The sequence below is a fragment of the Tiliqua scincoides genome, chromosome 10, assembly GCF_035046505.1.
Source record: "Tiliqua scincoides isolate rTilSci1 chromosome 10, rTilSci1.hap2, whole genome shotgun sequence".
In the NCBI taxonomy this organism is placed as follows: Eukaryota; Metazoa; Chordata; class Lepidosauria; order Squamata; family Scincidae; genus Tiliqua; species Tiliqua scincoides.
In genome coordinates, this window is record NC_089830.1 from 3,090,746 (window position 1) to 3,111,926 (window position 21,181).

The window sequence follows — 21,181 nt, forward strand, 5'->3', positions numbered from 1 at the left end:
CAGTGGGGCTGTTCTTATGTTCTTAACTACAATTCCCAGGAAGCCTTGCAGGTCTCTTGTTATCTGGTGTGCTCCCTGGGGCATTTGGTGGGCTGCTGTGAGATACAGGAAGCTGGACTAGATGGGCCTATGGCCTGATCCAGTGGGGCTGTTCTTATGTTCTTAACTACAATTCCCAGGAGGCCTTGCAGGCCTCTTGTTATCTGGTGTGCTCCCTGGGGCGTTTGGTGGGCCGCTGTGAGATACAGGAAGCTGGACTAGATGGGCCTATGGCCTGATCCAGTGGGGCTGTTCTTATGTTCTTAACTACAATTCCCAGGAGGCCTTGCAGGCCTCTTGTTATCTGGTGTGCTCCCTGGGGCATTTGGTGGGCCGCTGTGAGATACAGGAAGCTGAACTAGATGGGCCTATGGCCTGATCCAGTGGGGCTGTTCTTATGTTCTTAACTACAATTCCCAGGAGGCCTTGCAGGCCTCTTGTTATCTGGTGTGCTCCCTGGGGCGTTTGGTGGGACGCTGTGAGATACAGGAAGCTGGACTAGATGGGTCTATGGCCTGAGCCAGTGGGGCTGTTCTTATGTTCTTAACTACAATTCCCAGGAAGCCTTGCAGGTCTCTTGTTATCAGGTGTGCTCCCTGGGGCATTTGGTGCGCCGCTGTGAGATACAGGAAGCTGGACTAGATGGGCCTATGGCCTGATCCAGTGGGGCTGTTCTTATGTTCTTAACTACAATTCCCAGGAAGCCTTGCAGGTCTCTTGTTATCTGGTGTGCTCCCTGGGGCATTTGGTGGGCTGCTGTGAGATACAGGAAGCTGGACTAGATGGGCCTATGGCCTGATCCAGTGGGGCTGTTCTTATGTTCTTAACTACAATTCCCAGGAGGCCTTGCAGGCCTCTTGTTATCTGGTGTGCTCCCTGGGGCGTTTGGTGGGACGCTGTGAGATACAGGAAGCTGGACTAGATGGGCCTCTGGCCTGATTCAGCGGGACTGTTCTTACATTCTGTTCTGGAGCTCAAGGTAGAGTACATATTGTCTCCAATTGTCTCCCATCTGGGTGCAAACCAGGCACCCTGTTTTATGACATCACCAGGTCCCATTTTGGGACATCACTGGGTCCCCCCTGCCTCCAAAATCTCAAGATTTCAGAGGCTTCCCTTGTACTGGTCAGTGACCGTAATAAAAGATTCTTCTTCAGAGGCTTCCCACTCAGCACCCGGAGAGCAAAGAGACATGCACCTGGCCCTGCTGTCTTTCATTCTAGAACTCACACCCCATCCACAGCCCCTCAGAGATGCTCTAAAAACAAGACTTTGATGATCTGGGGGGGGGGGGGAGAGAAAACCAACTGAAGTCATTGCTAAGGATTCTCCAAGCATCTGTAACCCACAGCAAAGCTGAACAGTTTTATCCCTGATGAAATAATGTTTTTCTTTTAGCTGTAAAACAGCAAAGGGACCTTTTCCAGCTGCTCCAGACGGTGTTTCAGCGCACAAGTCTGAAGCCAAACGATTCCCTTTCCGATTAATGATTAGTCCATTCCTGTCAATGCTGGCAAGGACCAGCAAGGGAAAGAATGTCTCCTGCGACCACCAACCTCGGCTGCCAGGATCTGCAAAACGCCAGCCCCAGAATGCTGACGTTTGAAACGCTAATTGCTCACACCAGCTCCGATGTGGCTGGTGCAATTTCATTTTGCAGGGGGTGCAAAATCTTGGGTGTTCCGTTGGACCCCCCAGAAAGCATCCAGATTTCTTTCCTGCAAAGCTGGCCGTAGAAGTGGTTAAAATCGCAGTGAGCAAAGGCGTCTCTAGTTCAGTTCTCATCTCAACCTTGGGGAATCTTTCGGCAAACCAATGACAGCGACAGCCTCAACTGCCCCATCTGTAATATGGGGGGGGCAGTAACACCGCCAGGGCTGTTATGAGTGAGAGAGCATAGTTGGCTGGTTGGTTGGCAACCTTCAGTCTCGAAAGACTACGGTATAAGCCTACAGCACCCGGTATTCCCAGGCGGTCTCCCATCCAAGTACTAACCAGGCCTGACCCTGCTTAGCTTCCGAGATCAGACGAGATCAGGCATCTGCAGAGAGCATAGGTGGCCTGCTTGAAGGGCTGTTTCTACTGCATAAAAATGAAAAATTACATTGCTTCTTGCTGTACAACACAGCAAAAATACTTATGGGGTATGTTCTGAAGTAAGTGGCATAAGTAATACTTATGGGGCATGTTCTGAAGAAAGGAGTGCTCAGATGTTGCCTTGGAAACCTAGAATCATTAAATGTTACAGTTGCAAGGGAACTCAGAGGTCATCTAGTCCCTCTGCTCTATATAGGTGATTGCAACCTCCCTAACAGGTGACTCTGACACCTAACAGGTGGCTGTCTTTTCTGCTTGAAAATCTCCAATGAGGGGAGAGCCCACAAGGCAAATATGCAACAGGATCATCAGGCTCAGCAAGAGGCAAACTGAGAAATGCACTTAAGGTCATAAGTAACAGTCTGCCCATCCCCCCATGCATATAGATGATTGATAGGGGAGAGGACCAATAGATGGGAGGAGAACAGAAATAAGGCTAGATCATGCCCAGAGGAGGGCTTGTTTGCTTCATTTCAGCAGATGACTAGATCCATGAGACACAAGCTATAGAAATTAACTAGAACTTATATCCCAATAAACATGCTTAGGATTGCGCTCTCTCTCTCTCTCTCTCTCTCTCTCTCTCTCTCTCTCATGCTTATTTTGGATATTTCTTATCCCTCCTTTCCACTTATAAACAGTTGTTTAAGAATCTCTTAAGTGTTTCTCAAACTGTGGGTCGGGACCCACTAGGTGGGACAAGAGCCAATTTCAGGTGGTTCCCCATTCATTTCATTGTGTATTTTATTCTAATATATTAGACTTGATGATACCGTGGAATGCGACTGCGTTTGGGAAAATGTTACTGATATGTACTTTTAACACACTACTGTGTATATGCTTTTAACAATGATAGTCGGTGGGGCTTAATCCTGGGTAAGTGTGGCTAGGATTGCAGGCTTTGGGATTTTTTTTTTAAACAGGTCAGTAACTGCTTGGGAGGGTTAGGAGGGTTCTTTTTTAATTTTAAATAGATTTTTATACTTATACCTATTGTAAACTTTTAATTTAATTTCTTGATTGATTTGATTTTGTTGTATTGGGGGTGTTAAAAAATTTCCTGCTAGATTAGGTCACTTCCAGCCATGACATCATTTCCAGGTTAATGACATCACTTCTGGTGAGATTGTCATTCTAAAAAGTGTATCCCAGTACTGAAAAGTTTGAGAACCACTGTTTTAGATTATTGTGTTTGAGATTAAATGGGCTGCACCTTGATATGCATATACAGGGGTAGCCAAACTTGCTCAACACAAGAGCCATGATATGACAAACTTCTGATGTTTGAGAACCCCAGTGTTTAAGAAGTACTTAAATTCTTCAGTGTATTTACTCACCGTGAGCATTAAACTTGTGTTTTAATCCATTGGACTCTCAGTTTGTACCTGGTAAATATTATAAAGCTTAAGCAATTCTTATTTACCTTTTATATTAATTGTGATGCAAAAAGAAGCTCAGTCAACATATATTTATGAGCCACACATTATACATCAAAGAGCTGCATATGGCTCAAAGACCCGGTTTGGCCATCCCTGACATATACTAAGTTTCCAAGTCAAAATAAGAGAACAGAAGCTCTATTGGCGGCGTTCTGGGGCAAGGGAAGGGCAGGCAGCGGGGGGGCCCTGGGGTGGACGGGCGAGGAGTAGGAGGCGGGGCTGGGAATTGGCAGTTACGCGGGATCCCAACCCCCGTTCCCAGGGAGCTCAGAGCAGCTTCAAGTCGCTCTGCTCTCCTCAGTTTTGTGCCACCTCAGGAGGTGGCGCAAGTCTGTGAAGACCTATAGGGGCCAGGGTGCCTTACCCGGAGGTAAGGGGAACAGAATGAAGAGTATGAAGAAAAGGAAGTGCAAGGAACATGCACTTCCTGTCCTCCCCATCTCTGGTAGCATAATCCACCCTGAGAAAGGAGGTCAGAAGATGACGCAGGATGCAAAAGTCTATCCTGCTTCAAGAGATGAGATACAGGAAGCCGGACTAGATGGGCCTATGGCCTGATCCAGTGGGGCTGTTCTTATGTTATTATGTACTTTTTGGGTGTGTTTCTGCAATTCATTGACAGCATGTGTTTTACATTTTGGAATTAAAGGCTTGTACATAAATTCCAGTCAACAGCATTTTGCTTTCATCACACATTCTGGAAACTGGGGTGGGCATATTTTGTTTCCTGCCCCCTTCCTGAGTCATAGGAAGTTGCCTGGTACTGAGTCAGACCTACAGATCTGCCCAGCTCAGAATTGCTGGAATTGATCCTCTTGCAGGCAGCGATGTTCAAACTTTGCCATCTCATGGCACACTGAGAAGGTGTTAAAAAGGTCAAGGCAGTTTTTGGACAATTGATAAGGCACACTGCGCTGCTGGTGGGGGGTTCATATCCCCCAGTGGCCCTTCTAATAAATGACTCTCCCCCAAACTTCCACTGTGCACCTGTGGACCAATTGTAGCGCACCGATGTGCCACAGCACAGTGGTTGAAAATCACTGCTTCCCAGTTTTCAGACTCCTCCAGGGTCTTCCCTAGCACCACCTGTGATTGATGCTAGTGGTTGAATCTGGAACCTTTTGCACATGCTCCGTGACTGATCTGCAGTCCTCCCTGAAAGAGTGTCAAACGGGTGCGCTGCTGTCTACCTCCATCCAGTGCTCAACCTGCATGTTGGTCAAGAAAGCCAATGCTCTAGTCAACAGTGAGCTGGCCTCCAGAAATCAGTGCTGCCTCTGGAACTTCTCACTGCTTAGGAAAGTTTATTTCATCTCCGACTCTTGGATTTGGTGGAAATAGCTCAATGCAAATGTATAAAGTGTTTTTTTAAAATGGTATTTAAAAACAGAAAATAGGAAAGCTGTAGGAAAGCGCCCTACAGGTAGACCACAGCTGCGATACACTTGCAAGAGGGATCTGAAGGCCTTAGGAGTGGACCTCAACAGGTGGGAAACCCTGGCCTCTGAGCGGCCCGCTTGGAGGCAGGCTGTGCAGCATGGCCTTTCCCAGTTTGAAGAGACACTTGGCCAACAGTCTGAGGCAAAGAGGCAAAGAAGGAAGGCCCATAGCCAGGGAGACAGACCAGGGACACACTATACTTGCTCCCAGTGTGGAAGGGACTGCCACTCCCGAATCAGCCTTTTCAGCCACACTTGACGCTGTTCCAGAACCACCTTTCAGAGCGCGATACCAGAGTCTCTCGAGACTGAAGGTTGCCAGCACAACACATTTAAAAACCCAAATCACTATGAAAATTTACATTCAACTACTAGCCTCTGCATGTTTACTCAGGAGTAAGTCCCACTGTTGCTGGGGAAAAACTGAAGGCAAAAGTAGAAGGGGACAACAGTAGATGAGATGGTTAGATAGCGTCACGGAGGCAACAAACATGAATATCGACACACTCTGGAAGTTAGTGGTAGACAGGTTGGCCTGGCGTGCTGTGGTCCATGGGGTCATGAAGAGTCAGACATGACTTAGCGACTGAATAACAACAACAACAACAAGTCCCACTGTGTCAATAGGACTTACTCCCAGGCAAATTTGCATAGCTGTAATGCAACATGAAATATGTACTGCCTCCCATATATTGTATTGGCAACCTTCAGTCTCGGAAGACTCTGGTAGCGCGCTCTGAATGGTGGTTCTGGAACAGCGTCTAGTGTGGCTGAAAAGGCCAATCCGGGAGTGACAATCCCTTCCACACCGGGAGCAAGTGCAGTCTGTCCCTGGTCTGTCTCCCTGGCTATGGGCCTTCCTTCTTTGCCTCTTCTCTTCAAACTGGGAAAGGCCATGCTGCACAGCCTGCCTCCAAGCGGGCCGCTCAGAGGCCAGGGTTTCCCACTTGTTGAGGTCCACTCCTAAGGCCTTCAGATCCCTCTTGCAGATGTCCTTGTATCGCAGCTGTGGTCTACCTGTAGGGCACTTTCCTTGCACGAGTTCTCCATAGAGGAGATCCTCCCATATAGCCTTTGGGAAAGACATGTCCTCCCCCCCCCCCCGTGAAATTTCTCAGTTGAATCCTGTTCACCTGTTGAGGTCCTTCAAAAAATGTTTCCAAGTCACAGTGTGTCTACTGTTGACATCCCCTGGCACCCTGGCACGTGCGTATTGAAAACATAGCACAAATCTTGATGGTTTAGGAAAGCTCCTTGTATGTGACTAAGACAGCTTTCCAGCTCTTTCTTCAAATTCAATGCACACCTGTGCATCAGTAATGGAAAGGCACAAACTTTCTATGGACTTTTGGCTATGGCTGAGTGTACCTTAACAGAGCTCTGTAAAAAAACTGAAGATTCACAATACACCCATTCAATCGGAAGCAAAACCAAATAAGCAAGATTTGCAAAATCTGCTCAGATGGGGAGCATTCACCTTAGAACAGTGATTTTCAACATTTTCCTTCTCATGACACACTGGCCACGATGGTCTTCTCTATGATCTTTGCCTCTTGTGATGTCACGTCCAGCTTCCAGGAGACTCTTCTGGGTTCTGCGGCTCTGTTTCAAGAGAAAGTGTCTGAGAAACATCAATACACCATGGCCCACCAGCTGAAAATCGCTGCTTTAGAGCAGGGGTGTCCAAAGTTTTTGGCAGGAGGGCCACATCACCTCTCTGACAAGGTGTTGGGGGCCAGGGGAAAAAAATAATTTACATTTAAAATTTGAATAAATTTACATAAATGAATATATTAAAGGTGATCTTATATGAATGAATGAAGGTCTTACAATAGTTCAAGGCCTATTAAAGGCTTTGCACAAAGCAAGCATGGCCTTTCCTTTGCTGCCACTACTGCATCACAGATGTGAAACAGCAAGCAGTGGAGGGAGCCCTCATCCCACAGCTCACATGAGAGGTCAAACAGTCACCCTCATGCTGAGAGCAGTTGCGTCGGGCTAGTGTGGGCTCCAACAAATCTCCAGAGGGCCAGAGGCTCATTGGAGACTGGGGGCTCCCTGAGGGCTGCATTGAGAGACCTCAAGGGCCACAAGTGGCCCCAGGGCCGGGGTTTGGGCACCCCTACTTTAGAGGTACCTTGTCCAATAGTGCTTCTCATGAACCCTGGCGTTAAAAATGGTTGGTTGGTTGGTTGGCAACCTTCAGTCTCGAAAGACTATGGTAGAAACCTACAGCACCTGGTATTCCCAGGCGGTCTCCCACCTAAGTACTAACCAGACCTGACCCTGCTTAGCTTCCAAGATCAGACAAGATCAGGCATGTGTAGGGTAACAGTTGCTGCAGCATTAAAAAGAGGTTGAAAACATCCATGTGAACAGGACACATTCAGAGCCCAATGCTATCTGACTTTTCAGCACCGGTGCAGCTGCAATGCAGCCCCAAGGTAAGGGTACAAATGTTCCCATACCATAAGGAGGCCTTTGTGATTATCTCCCCACCACAGGCCCCATTGGCATGACTGCATCAGCACTGGAAAATTGGACAGGATTGGACCCCCGGTGATTCCTTCTGGTTGGGATTGGTACAGCCGCCCTGTGGCATCTTGATGTGCTGAAACTTGAAACGCCGCACGAACACACGGTTCTGAATCCTGGTCCACTTGACTCAGCTCACCAGGATTTCAGCAGGATTAAATCTTCCCCTACTCAATGCCAGGGATTGAACTAAGGCCATTCCACAGGCAGAGCAAATACTATACAATGGAGCTCAAGTTCCTCCCATCAGCTCAAGATCCAATGCAACTTGTGTGCAGGGCTGGCCCATCCATTAGCCAAATGAAGCAGTAGCCTTGGGGAGCGGATTAGTGGGGGGGGGGGGGATGCCCATCTCAGCCTCCACTGCTCTTCTTTCCACTTCCTGGACTGAAAAAGGAAAAAGGGGACTGAGTGAGCAGAAGAGGAATCGTGGAGCAGAAGACAGCAGTTGGCTAGAGTGGTGGGCTGTAATGTCCTAGCCCAGGGGTGTCCAAAGTTTTTGGCAGGAGGGCCACATCTTCTCTCTGACACTGTGTCGGGGGCCAGGGGGGGGAAGAATTGATTTACATTTAAAATTTGAATAAATTTACATAAGTTTACATAAATGAATACATTAAAGATGAACTTATATGAAAGAATGAAGGTCTTGCAATAGCTCAAGGCCTATAAAAGGCCTTGCACAAAGCAAGGCTGGCCTTTACTTTGCTGCCGCTAGTGCATCACAGACGTGAAACAGCAAGCAGTGGAGGAAGCCCTCATCCCACAGCTCATGTGAGAGGTCAAACAGTCGCCCTCACGCTGAGAGCAGTTGCATCGGGTCAGTGTGGGCTCCAACAAATCTCTGGAGCGCCAGAGGCTCATTGGAGACTGGGGGCTCTCTGAGGGCCGCATTGAGAGGCCTCAAGGGCCGCAAGTGGCCCCAGGGCCAGGGTTTGGGCACCACTGTCCTAGCCCATCAGTTTCCAAACTTACTGTGGTCACAGCACCCTTCTTTTGTGGTTGCCTCTTCTTCCCGACTCTCCTGGGTGCCGATATGTTGGATCGTATGAGATCTAAGATGGCAGCACTGGGTGAGCCAGGAAGAAGAGGCTGCCAGCGACATCCCATGGTGCCCCTGAGTTCGCTGGGGCACCCACAGGCACCACAGAATATAGCTTGGGAACCACTCTCCTCTCTTCGACATCTCCCACTCTGGCCCCTCCTCCTTTTCTAGTCCAGGGGGTCACAGAGGCAGCATATCACCAGACAGGGCAGTACTTGGTAAGCCTCATCAGGCACCAGACATTGAGCCAATTTAACATTTCGGAAGTTTTTTTTAAATTTTTTTTAAATTTTTAAATGGCATTTTCTGAAATCTGAAAATGTTTTTCAGCATCATCCAAGCTTGCAGGACACTCAAGCTGTCATTACCCTGAAAAATATGAAGCCAGCTCGTCTCTTGGGAATCTTGTTTTTCTTCCCTTGTGGACGCTCCCTGGAAAACAACTCCATAAAATGAAACAGCAGCTGTTCAGAATATAGTTTACACACACACACACACGCACACGCACACGCACACGCACACACACACACTAATTCCTGGCAAATAATTTATTATACAAGATGTCTCCAGAGGTGGGTTTGTGGCACTTGATTGAGGCTGTTTGCATTACCTTCCAGCACCTTTGTTGAGGCAGAAAATGCCTTTGGGATATGTTTGACGTAGCCTGACCATTCTGTGCAAGGCTGACACACACTGGGTTGCCTCATGCAGCAGGTGGCAGGGGTGTTCACCCGCTTGCCTCCACTGGAAATGGTTGGCAACCTTCAGTCTGGTTGTACTATGGTATAAGCCTACAGCACCCGGTATTCCCAGGCGGTCTCCCATCCAAGTACTAACCAGGCCTGACCCTGCTTAGCTTCCCAGATCAGAGGAGCCTTCACAGAATTGGCATAAGAATATGGACTGGAAAAGGAAGCATGGAGGAGAGGAGAATGGTGGGCTAGAGTGTCCCAGATGCCAGGCATGCTCTAGCCCACCACTCTCCTCTCCTTCACACTTCCTTTTCTGTGCCATCCCCCTCTACCTTTTCCAACCCAGGGAATTGGAGGAGCAGAGGTTGATATATCACCAGATAAAGATGCGCAGTATTTGGGAGGCCTTAGGCCAGCCCCACTCATAAGAACATAAGAAGAGCCTTGCTGGATCAGGCCAAAGGCCCATCTAGTCCAGCTTCCTGTATCTCACAGCGGCCCACCAAATGCCCCAGGGAGCACACCAGATAACAAGAGACCTGCAAGGCTTCCTGGGAATTGTAGTTAAGAACATAAGAACAGCCCCACTGGATCAGGCCATAGGCCCATCTAGTCCAGCTTCCTGGATCTCACAGCGGCCCACCAAATGCCCCAGGGAGCACACCAGATAACAAGAGACCTGCAAGGCTTCCTGGGAATTGTAGTTAAGTACATAAGAACAGCCCACTGGATCAGGCCCTAGGCCCATATAGTCCAACTTCCTGTATCTCACAGCAGCCCACCAAATGCCCCAGGGAGCACACCAGATAACAAGAGACCTGCAAGGCTTCCTGGGAATTGTAGTTAAGAACATAAGAACAGCCCACTGGATCAGGCCCTAGGCCCATATAGTCTAACTTCCTGTATCTCACAGCAGCCCACCAAATGCCCCAGGGAGCACACAAGACAACAGACACAGTCTGCATCCCGGTGCCCTCCCCTGCACCTGGCAATCAGAGGCAGCCTACCTCTAAAACCAAGAGCTTGCACATACCTACTATGACTTGTAACCCGTAATGAGCTTCTCCTCCAGATATTTGTCCAATCCCCTCTTAAAGGCATCCAGGCAAGATGCCATTACTACTTCTTGTGGCAAAGCGTTCCACAAACTAATTACAAGCTGGGTAAAGAAATATTTTCTTCTGTCTATCCTAACTCTCCCAACACTCCTTGACACGTGCAAAGAGGATATTTTTGCACAGGGCCACATTCTAAATATGACTCCCCCCCCCCATTGCAGTCTGCAGTCCAGAATTCTTCCTCTCATCATGGCATCCAAGATTGGAGCTGAGATCCAGCAGAAATCGAACATACTTCTTGGGGAATGTTCCCATTCTAGGGAATGACGCCTAGACTAGAAATAAGGCAGGAATCCCCCCAAAATCTTGGGGGGATTCCTGCCTCAGTTCTAGTCTAGGCGTCATCAAGGACCCATCCCAGAGCCTTCCAGTTCTCCAGCACGGCTCCTGCACCTGAACACAGAATCGGAGCGGATGACGCTGTTGTGGCTTGAATTCCATCACTGCCTGGGGGAGCTGGATCTGGCCTGCTCGAATACAGAGCCTCTGTTCTCTCGCCAGCAGCCAGAATCAGATTTACTAGCTACTAGCCAAGGATGTTTACGGGTGGGTGGAAAGGGCTCCCTTGGGCACATGATGAATTTACAATGTGCCAGTAAGTAGATTTATTTCCATTCTTGCTGTCTGTCAATGGACAGTCTGGGACCTACAGAGAAATTCTTGCAATCCCCCAGAATGTGTACTTGAGCAGCACTTGATGGTGCTGGGGGGTGGGGTGGGGGGGGCGGGATGGCAGAAACATGTTCATATATCTTGTTTCCAAAAGGATGTTGCAACACACCCAGACGGTCAATTGTCTGCCTCTCCCCGGCACCCTACTCCATCCCAAGAGAAGTAAAGAACACATGCTTGAAATAATGGTGTGTTCCTTCAGTCTCCCTGCCGTCCATGTGGCCCTTCAGGGCTGGCGGCTGGTTCAAATTAGGTAAACTTAGTCAGGCGAAGAGAAAGGAGGAACGTGTCTTTGCGAACTCCTTTAGCTAGGAACCCGGGACTTCCGCTGTTTGCTCCTAAAGATAACTCAGTCCTTGTATGGAATTACCCAGCGCACTGCCCTCCCCTCGAGATGCCTCCAGGGACCGTGGTGGCAGATGCAGTGCTTGTTCCGGACATCCAGATGTGCTCCTCGTAGAACCAGCCCGTTGTTGCTTTTCTGCTTGAAGTCCCAGAAGGAATTGCAGTGTTCCTTTCACACTACAGCAGATACAACATATTGTGCAGACACAATGGACAGTCTGTCCTCTTTGTATCTCTCCTGTTTCTAGTGGGGATCTGTTGACTCTGGGCATGTGCGGATTTCAAAAGACAGAACCATTGCATTAAGTGTTCTTAGTCCACGGTCATCACTCCACTGTAACTCTGTTCTCAAGGAAGCACAATTTTCCGTGTTCACATGATCGTTTAAGGCAGCAATTTTCCACCGGCGTGCCACGAAGGGTCCATAGGTGGGCCATAGGGATCTGAAGCACAGTTGAAAACTGCAGAAAAACTCTTCTGGGTTCTGTGGCTCTGTTTCTAGGGCAACTGACTATAGTCACAAAAGGTGAGCCTGGGACAAACAATTCATTCCTACAGACAGTGGCCCTGGAAACAGAGCCACAGAACCTGGAAGAGTCTCCCAGGGGCTGGAAGTGACATCACGACAGACAAAGACCATAAAGAAGGCCTTAGAGGTCAACGTGCTGCGACATTGAAAATTGCTGGTTAAAGGGAAGAGACCATCCAAATAGATGATGATGATGGATGTCCTGGGAACCACCAGGGAAAAGGGAGTGAACAAAGTGTGATGGTCCCAGACTGAGCTAGTTCTCATTTTGAAGTAAAGAAAGTTTCAAAGTAGAAATACGTGGTAGGAGAAGTAAAAACACACATAGGAGGGCGTTTGAAGTTGATTGTATTTGTTTGTTCTGTGAGAGGCTGTTGAAGTGATATTCCGCCTACAAGCACAAGGAGGAGAACCAATGAATAAGTTGATAGTAGGAGTCGTGGTAGAAACGGACGGTCAAGGAGGAGATGGAATGAGGGAGTGTAGGGGTGGGGAGGAGGTGGAATGGGGGCAGGAGAGGGAGAAGACCAGTGCTACTCACTTGCACTAGTATCCAATGCTCCTTCCTTCTCCCCGCCCCTCTTCTTTACTCAACTTGGTTCTGCACCAGCAAATCAGCTGTTGCAAAACAAAGGAGACCCAATGGGAGAGCAGAGGCTTTCTCCAGGGTAGGAGATTAAAAGATCCCTTATCTGAGATCTCCATGACTGCTCCTCACTGCAAGATGAAGAACATATTCCATTGGTGCAGGTGCATTAGTGCGGGGTGGGGGGGGTTCCATTAAGATTGGGCTGTTAGCAAGACAAAGCTATGGGGTATCGTGACAAGCTCTTGCACGTACAAGTGAGCTCGCACTCCTTGCCCGCTCGGACCAATTGCTGACCAGTTCTTACCAGTTGGATCAGTTGAGAGATAAGCATTTTCTATCTCACAGGGTTGTTAGGAGGATGACACAGAATAATTGCCATGCAGGTGGTTGTCTTCTAGAGCAAGATTATTATAATAATTATAATGTAATGTATACCCCTGGGGGCTGGGGATAAGAATAGGCCCTCAGTTTGGCTGTACTTGTCGTAAGAGGCGACTAAACAGCCACCGGGTAGATGGGACTCGTCAGCCTGGGAAGGCAGCTCATCTGAGAGGAGGAAAACTCTGATCCCAAACCTCCACTGCCTTGTGGCTACATCCAGTTATGGAAAAGGCTTCAGGAGCCAACCTCGAGGCAAAATCCAGAGCCGGAGTCCCTGAGGCAGTTCATGGCTGAACACAGTAACGTTCTGGCAACTCCTGCGACGCTGCTGGAACCAACCGCATTGGCCTCTGCCTTTCCATTGGACCATTTCAGTGACGTGGAGAGGGGGGATTTGCTGCATGGGTAACAGCCTATCCTCCATACCTACTTTACCCAGGCTTCGCACACTGGAGAGGACACTCTGTTCCAGAACCACCATTCAGAGCGTGACACCATAGTCTTCCAAGACTGAAGGATGCCAACAATGTAATGTAATGCTAATCATAATTAATAAAAATTTTGGGTGCTCGGCAGGGAGAGGAAGTGGGGCAGAATCTTGTAAGTAAGTAAGTAAGTAAGAAAATAAATAAATAAATAAATAAATAAATAAATAAATAAATAAATAAATATTGGCACTTTGTCATACTTGAGAGGCTCTGGGAGGCTCATATGCCACCAATATTGTTATTACGAATGTAGTGATTATTATTAATATTAATGTAATATCAATGATCACAAATATGGTGGTATATGGAGTTTTCCAGAGTCACCTCCCAGGTCTGACCAAGTACAGATATTTCTTTTAAGGGCACCATTTCAAAGAAAAGTCACAGAGTCAGAACAAAGGTTTGGCCTGATCTTCTGTCCAAGCCAGAAAACACAAGCTTGGGATTTGAACATTTCTCTCATTTGTTCATGCCAAAGATGTCAATTAACTGACTTAGAGGGGTTTTTTTTTCTTTTTAATGCCACATTTTTGTTGCATTCCAAGTGGTTTCCCATGGGAAAAAATGGTTGAAAACTCTGCGGCAGAACGACAGATCAGGGGAGCGTGTTAGGATGCCCTCCTAGGTCCATGGATAATGTAGGTCTCTGGTCAGAAGCACTGGAAGTTAATAGGGAGATGCAAGGTCCTCCTTAGGGTCACTCAGTGGGTGGAGCTTACTAAATGGGTGGAGCCATGCATTAAAGTGGTAAAGCCCAGTGGTAAGGGAGATAGCCCATTGGGAAAGGGGCATAGGCCAGTGCCAGTCCCCAAACGACCTGAGGTTCACCTTCGTCCACCTGAGGAAAAAGCAAAACTCTGGAGAAACAGAGTTATTTTTGGGCAAACAGGGTTCCTTGTCTTTGGAGAAGGGTATGTTGATTGGGCCAGAAGGTGGGTGTCATATTAACATGGAGTTATAAGAGCGCTGCCTCCGACACATTCTCGGCATCACCTGGCAGGACAAAGTTCCAAACAACACAGTCCTGGAACGTGCTGAAATCCCTAGCATGTATACACTGCTGAAACAGAGACGCCTGCGTTGGCTGGGTCATGTCGTGAGAATGGATGATGGCCGGATCCCAAAGGATCTCCTCTATGGAGAACTCGTGCAAGGAAAGCGCCCTACAGGTAGACCACAGCTGCGATACAAGGACATCTGCAAGAGGGATCTGAAGGCCTTAGGAGTGGACCTCAACAGGTGGGAAACCCTGGCCTCTGAGCGGACTGCTTGGAGGCAGGCTGTGCAGCATGGCCTTTCCCAGTTTGAAGAGACACTTGGCCAACAGATTGAGGCAAAGAAGGAAGGCCCACAGCCAGGGAGACAGACCAGGGACAGACTGCACTTGCTCCCAGCGTGGAAGGGATTGTCACTCCCGAACTGGCCTTTTCAGCCACACTAGACGCTGTGCCAGAACCACCTTTCAGAGCACGATACCAGAGTCTTTCCAGACTGAAGGTTGCCAACTATATATATATAAGAGGGTCAGAAAGCCATCAGATCTGACACTCCTCCTCCTCCCACAATGGTCAGCGCTAGCAGCAAGGAAAGCTGGGCAGTTAGTGCCCAACATTTTAAGGGGCACCAAATTCACATTGACATTAATGTGAAGAGAAAACAGTTCTAGTAAAGTAGACATATGGGCAAGACTGGCTCATTCAGGAGGCCAAAGGAGGCAGTCGCCTCAGGTGACAGATTACCTGAGGGGGGGGGGTTGTTGCCTCCATCCACCTCAGTCCACGCCCTGAAATTGGGGAACAGAGCAGAAAAGGAAGGGTGGAAAAGTGGAGTCTCCAGGAATTAGCATCTATCTCCTGGAGACCATGGAAAACCATGGAAACCAGGAGACTCCATGGAAAAGTAGTGTCTTCAGGAATTAGCATCTGACTGCAGGAGATCATGGAAAATGATTCTGAAGATTTTAAACAGACTTTCCAAGGCCTGCCAGAGGCCTTTGAAAGGCACTTCCACTGTAACTGGGCAACAAACCCCATGTTATATATCCTAACCCAATTCCCCCCCTCCCTAACCCTACCTTTGTGTTGAGTATGCGCAACCTCCTGATTTTAGGAATGGGTTAAGTCAGAATGCCAGATGTAGGGGAGGGCACCAGGATGAGGTCTCTTGTTATCTGGTGTGCTCCCTGGGGCATTTGGTGGGCCGCTGTGAGATACAGGAAGCTGGACTAGATGGGCCTATGGCCTGATCCAGTGGGGCTGTTCTTATGTTCTTAACTACAATTCCCATAATGCCTTGCAGGTCTCTTGTTATCTGGTGCGCTCCCTGGGGCATTTGGTGGGCCGCTGTGAGATACAGGAAGCTGGACTAGATGGGCCTATGGCCTGATCCAGTGGGCCTGTTCTTATGTTCTTAACTACAATTCCCAGGAAGCCTTGCAGGTCTCTTGTTATCTGGTGTGCTCCCTGGGGCATTTGGTGGGCCGCTGTGAGATACAGGAAGCTGGACTAGATGAGCCTATGGCCTGAGCCAGTGGGGCTGTTCTTATGTTCTTAACTACAATTCCCAGGAAGCCTTGCAGGTCTCTTGTTATCTGGTGTGCTCCCCGGGGCATTTGGTGGGCCGCTGTGAGATACAGGAAGCTGGACTAGATGGGCCTATGGCCTGATCCAGTGGGGCTGTTCTTATGTTCTTATGTTCTAAAAAAAAAAAGGTACATCTAATATAAATACATATATATGGGGACACAAATGTCCAGGACACACACACACACACACACACACACACACACACAAAACAAAACCAGGCACAAATGTCCAGGGGCACCAATGCCCCTGGGATGCCTTTGGCTGGGGCACAGTTGTCCAGGTCACAACGGCTCTATTACTGGAGGACATGCAGTAGAGATTGGGCCTGGTGTGCATCTGGGTAAGGGTGGTGGGGCACAATGTGCTGTTGCAGATGCTCTGGGGCAACTCTGCACAGGGATGGAGGATGGCAAGATAGGACAGGTGATGTGCAAGAGGGGTTCCATGACAGCCGGCGTGGGGAGCATGTCGGCGTGTGGCTCATCGCTTTACGCATGTTGCGTGACAGTCCCCCTTTGTCTTCACCTGCTCCCAGCCATGGGGCAGCTGCCTGACAAATCCTGTTCTTTGGCATTTGGAACCTACCAGAAGGCAAAGGAGGCAGCTGCCAAAACCAACAAACCTTTTCTTCCCCTGATTTGCCCAAGGTGGGCGGAGGGGGCTTTCCAGAAAGTGCTCTCCCAGAAGGACTGGTTCTTTCCACATGTTGCTCACAACACAGATTGTTGTGTTAAAATTCCAGCAAAGATGCTGTTTTGGAGAGTGTGATGCTGACGTGTGCAGGGGGAGCGGGGAGGGGGGGACATTCTTGCCACGGGGTGGAAAGGGACAGTGTCAACAAGTTTATTGGCCTTGAGGAATCTCTCTAATGCTGTTGTGAAGCTTCACTGCACCAACATTTCTCTTTGGGCACCCTCCCAGTCTGGAGGGAGTTCCAGCTGTTTTTGCGGTCCTTGTGCTGGGAAATGTAGATGCTTTATGCAGAGTTTTATGGTGTCAAGAGAGAGAGTGCATGCTGCATGGGTGGTCTTGGGGGGGTCAGGCATCTCCTGCAGGTGTTCTCAAAGCACAGGAGATGCATAATAGTGAAAAACGGGGGGGGGGGAATGAAAGAGCCTTGTGCAGATGTCCATTACTGTCCATCATTCAACCTTTGGAGGGTTCTTTATTACAGAGGGAAGTTCTTTTCCCTCTTGCACAACACCAGAACCAGGGTACAGTCACTAAAATTGACTGGCGGGAGAGTTAGAATAGATAAAAGGAAATATTTGCTTATCCAGTGGTGTGTAATTTAACTGTGGAACTCCTTGCCACAGGATGTGGTGACAGCACCTGGTCTAGATGTCTTTGAAAGGGAACTGAACAGATTGATGGAGGAAAGGTCCATCACAGTTGACAAGCCATGACGTGTATATACAACATCCAGGTTTTCAAAGTAGCCTATCTCTGAATGCCAGATGCAAGGGAATGGCATCTGTCACAAGCCTGGCTAGCACATCCATCCATCCATCTATCCAGACCCAAGACAGCATCCAAGATGGACCCAAAATCACACTGCTGCCCCTGGTTCAGTGGCATAGCTAGGAGGAGGTGGGGGTCAATTGCCCTGGGTGCCACATCTGGGGGGGTGTCAGGGGGGTGCCTTTTGGAGGCCTTCTGTGGCCCAGGAAGGCCGTGCACAAAAGTGCCTTTCTGAAGCCCAGGGGATGTTCAAAAATTTTGTGCCCCTGAGTGCCAGATGGCATCGCTAAGCCAGTGCCCTTAGGGCACTGACCACCCTGCCAGTGGTTGCAGGGGTGTGTTAGACTCCAGGCACAGGTGAAGCCTGAGTCTGTAGACAAACACCTGGCAAGACGGGATGGTGCACTGGTTCTTGTGTTGCAGTTAGTCCTGGCAGATCCAGGTTTGAATCCCTGCTTAGCCACTACACTTCCTGGGTTCCGCTGGGCCAGTTGCAATCCCTCAGCCTTACCCTACCTTGCAGGGTCATTGTGAGGACAAAAGGAGGGAAGGAAACCATGCACCCTACCCTGAGCTCGTTGGAGGAAGGGCGATATAAAAATGTGAAAAATAAATACATACTTTCTTTTGGTTTCGGGCCAGACAAGTCTTTGGGGCTTCCTTCCAGCCTGCAGATAGAAGGACTTGGCCTTTGTTATACTTGAAGCGGGTTTGTTTTTCACAAAGAAAGAGAAACAAACAGACACAAAAAGACAGCAAGGAGGGGTCTCTCTCAGGTGGCAGCAGGCAGCAAGCAAGCCAGATTTCAACCACTTTGGCTCCAGTGAGAGCTCCTAGGGGCTTGCTCCGTGGGCCAAGAAGAAGAAGATTGATCCTGCAATGCCTTCCTTCTTGGTTAGCTAGAATTGTGAGAGGGGGCGGACTAAGGAAAGGCATCGGTCTCAGCAGAAGGAGAACTGAGAAATTTGCCTAGGGGCATTTGTTAATGTCTAGGCCAGGGGTGCCCAAGCCCCAGCCCTGGGGCCACATGCGGCCCTCGAGGCCTCTCAATGCGGCCCTCAGGGAGCCCCCAGTCTCCAATGAGCCTCTGACCCTCTGGAGATTTGTTGCAGCCCGCACTGGCCCGATACAACTGCTCTCAGCGTGAGGACGACTGTTTGACCTCTCGTGTGAGCTGTGGGACGAGGGCTCCCTCCACTGCTTGCTGTTTCACGTCTGTGATGCAGCAGCGGCAGCAAAGGAAAGGCCAGCCTTGCTTTGCGCAAGGCCTTTTATAGGCCTTGAGCTATTGCAAGACCTTCATTCATTCATATCAGTTCATCTTTAATATATTCATTTATGTAAACTTATGCAAATTTATTCAAATTTTAAATGTAAATTAATTCTTTTTTTTTTCCCCTGGCCCCCAACACAGTGTCAGAGAGATGATGTGGCCCTCCAGCCAAAAACTTTGGACACCCCTGGTCTAGGCCAATGGTTCTCAAACATTTTAGCACAGGGTCCCACTTTTAGAAAGAAAATCTGTTGGCACCTACCAGAAGTGATGTCGCTAACCTGGAATTAATGTCATGGCCAGAAGTGGCACCATCAACTTAGGCTTCAAACCGAAGTCGCAATCAGCCAAAGGTTCAGGCAAGCGCCAGGTGGTGAACCGTCAGCCTCCAACCAGCGCTGTCCTAGTGCAGGCTCACACTGGGCCAGCTCCGGTGGTGAGCCAGTGGTAATACTCGCAAACATGCCTTACGGCACGTTTGCAACAGTGCGTGCTGGCGGTGAGCCAGTGCACACTATTCAGGATTGGGCCCTAACAGTGCAATCCTAGGCATGTCTACTCAGAACTGGAGGAGTCTCACGGAAGCTGGAAGTGACATCACAAGGAGAAAAGACTATAGAGGTCAGTGTACCATGATAAGAAGCGCATTGTAAATCAGGAGTGTGGACAGTACTGAGTAACGGAGCCTGGCGGAAGGCAGCTGCCGCTTGCCTTCTGTGTGTATAACTTTTTCAAATAGGAGACTATTTTCATGGCAAGCATTTAGGTCCCACCCAGTTCTGGAAGCAAACCCCTAGTTATCTGCCTGTCAAACCAGTCTCTGGTAAGGCTTCCTGGAAAGAGCAGATAGTGCCATTGGTGACGTATCAATTGCCCACTGCCAAAGATCTTTGAACATGGGAGGCAGAGAGCTCTTAATCCCCACTAATCCTTCTGAGTGCTCTCCCAAAGGCCACCCATTTGTCTTCCTGCTGCTGGCTGGGCTTGGCCGGTGAGGGAGTGTGTGCATCTCAGATTGCTTCAGAGAGGGAACGAGACCAGGAAGCTGGGCTTGCCTCCATTCCGTCACGCATACCTGTCAACAACCAGGAGTTGAAAAGGAAACTGTGCCATGAGCCGCGTTGGGTGCAGAATGTTCCTGACGGATAAGGCCTGCCCAGGAATGAAGGGAGGGCTGAAAGATGAACCGGTGCCAGTCTGTGGAATGATGGCAGATATGGGGGTGCAGTAGGCCCAGGAACTAGACTAGGCACATACAACTTACCAGATGGGCTGGGCAGGGCTGGGTAAATGAAGATGGAGCAAGTCCAAAGACAGAGGTTTGCCAGCTCGCCCAGCAGGTGCCCAACTTCAGGTCTCACCTCTTTTCCATGGTCATAACAACTCACCCCACTATGCATGAGTCAAGACAGCAATCCTAGGAGAAAGTGACCGAAAATATGCAAACAGTCGCACATAGCAGACCCCTTCTTTTGTATTGGCAACCTTCAGTCTTGAAAGACTCTGGTATCGCGCTCTGAAAGGTGGTTCTGGCATAGCGTCAGAAAAGTGGCTGAAAAGGCCAATCCGGGAGTGACAATCCCTTCCACACTGGGAGCAAGTGCAGTCTGTCCCTGGTCTGTCTCCCTGGCTATGGGCCTTTCTTCTTTGCCTCTTTGCCTCAGTCTGTTGGCCAAGTGTCTCTTCAAACTGGGAAAGGCCATGCTGCACAGCCTGCCTCCAAGCGGGCCGCTCAGAGGCCAGGGTTTCCCACTTGTTGAGGTCCATCCCTAAGGCCTTCAGATCCCTCTTGCAGATGTCCTTGTATCGCAGCTGTGGTCTACCTGTAGGGCGCTTTCCTTGCACGAGTTCTCCATAGAGGAGATCCTTTGGGATCCGGCCATCATCCATTCTCACAACATGACCGAGCCAACGCAGGCGTCTCTGTTTCAGCAGTGCATACATGCTAGGGATTCCAGCTCGTTCCAGGACTGTGTTGTTAGGAACTTTGTCCTGCCAGGAGATGCCAAGGATGTGTCGGAGGCAGCGCATGTGGAAAGCGTTCGGTTTCCTCTCCTGTTGTGAGCGGAGAGTCCATGACTCGCTGCAGTACAGAAGTGTACTCAGGACGCAAGCTCTGTAGACCTGGATCTTGGTATGTTCCGTCAGCTTCTTGTTGGACCAGACTCTCTTTGTGAGTCTGGAAAACGTGGTAGCTGCTTTACCGATGCGTTTGTTTAGTTCGGTATTAGAAGCAGACCCCTTGTAATCACTATCATTAAGAGGGCCAACCCACCCCTGAGGCTGATGGAAGCAGTTGCTTTAGGCAGCAGATTGATGGGGGGGGGGGTGTTCATAGGCCCACTTAACTCCACTACTTGGGCAATATTTGGCACCAAGGCAATAACTCTTGGACCAAGGTTTTGAAAAGCGCTTGCAAAAACCTGTGTGTGCAAGGAATCAGAATTAGCTTGCAGG

The 21,181-nt window shown here is 49.1% G+C and overlaps 1 pseudogene; it reads right to left on the reverse strand.

Annotated features, from left to right (window-relative positions):
- Nucleotides 1-1,985: 1,985 nt before the first annotated feature.
- Nucleotides 1,986-2,097, reverse strand: LOC136662055 (5S ribosomal RNA; annotated as a pseudogene).
- Between the last annotated feature and the right edge of the window lie 19,084 nt (nt 2,098-21,181).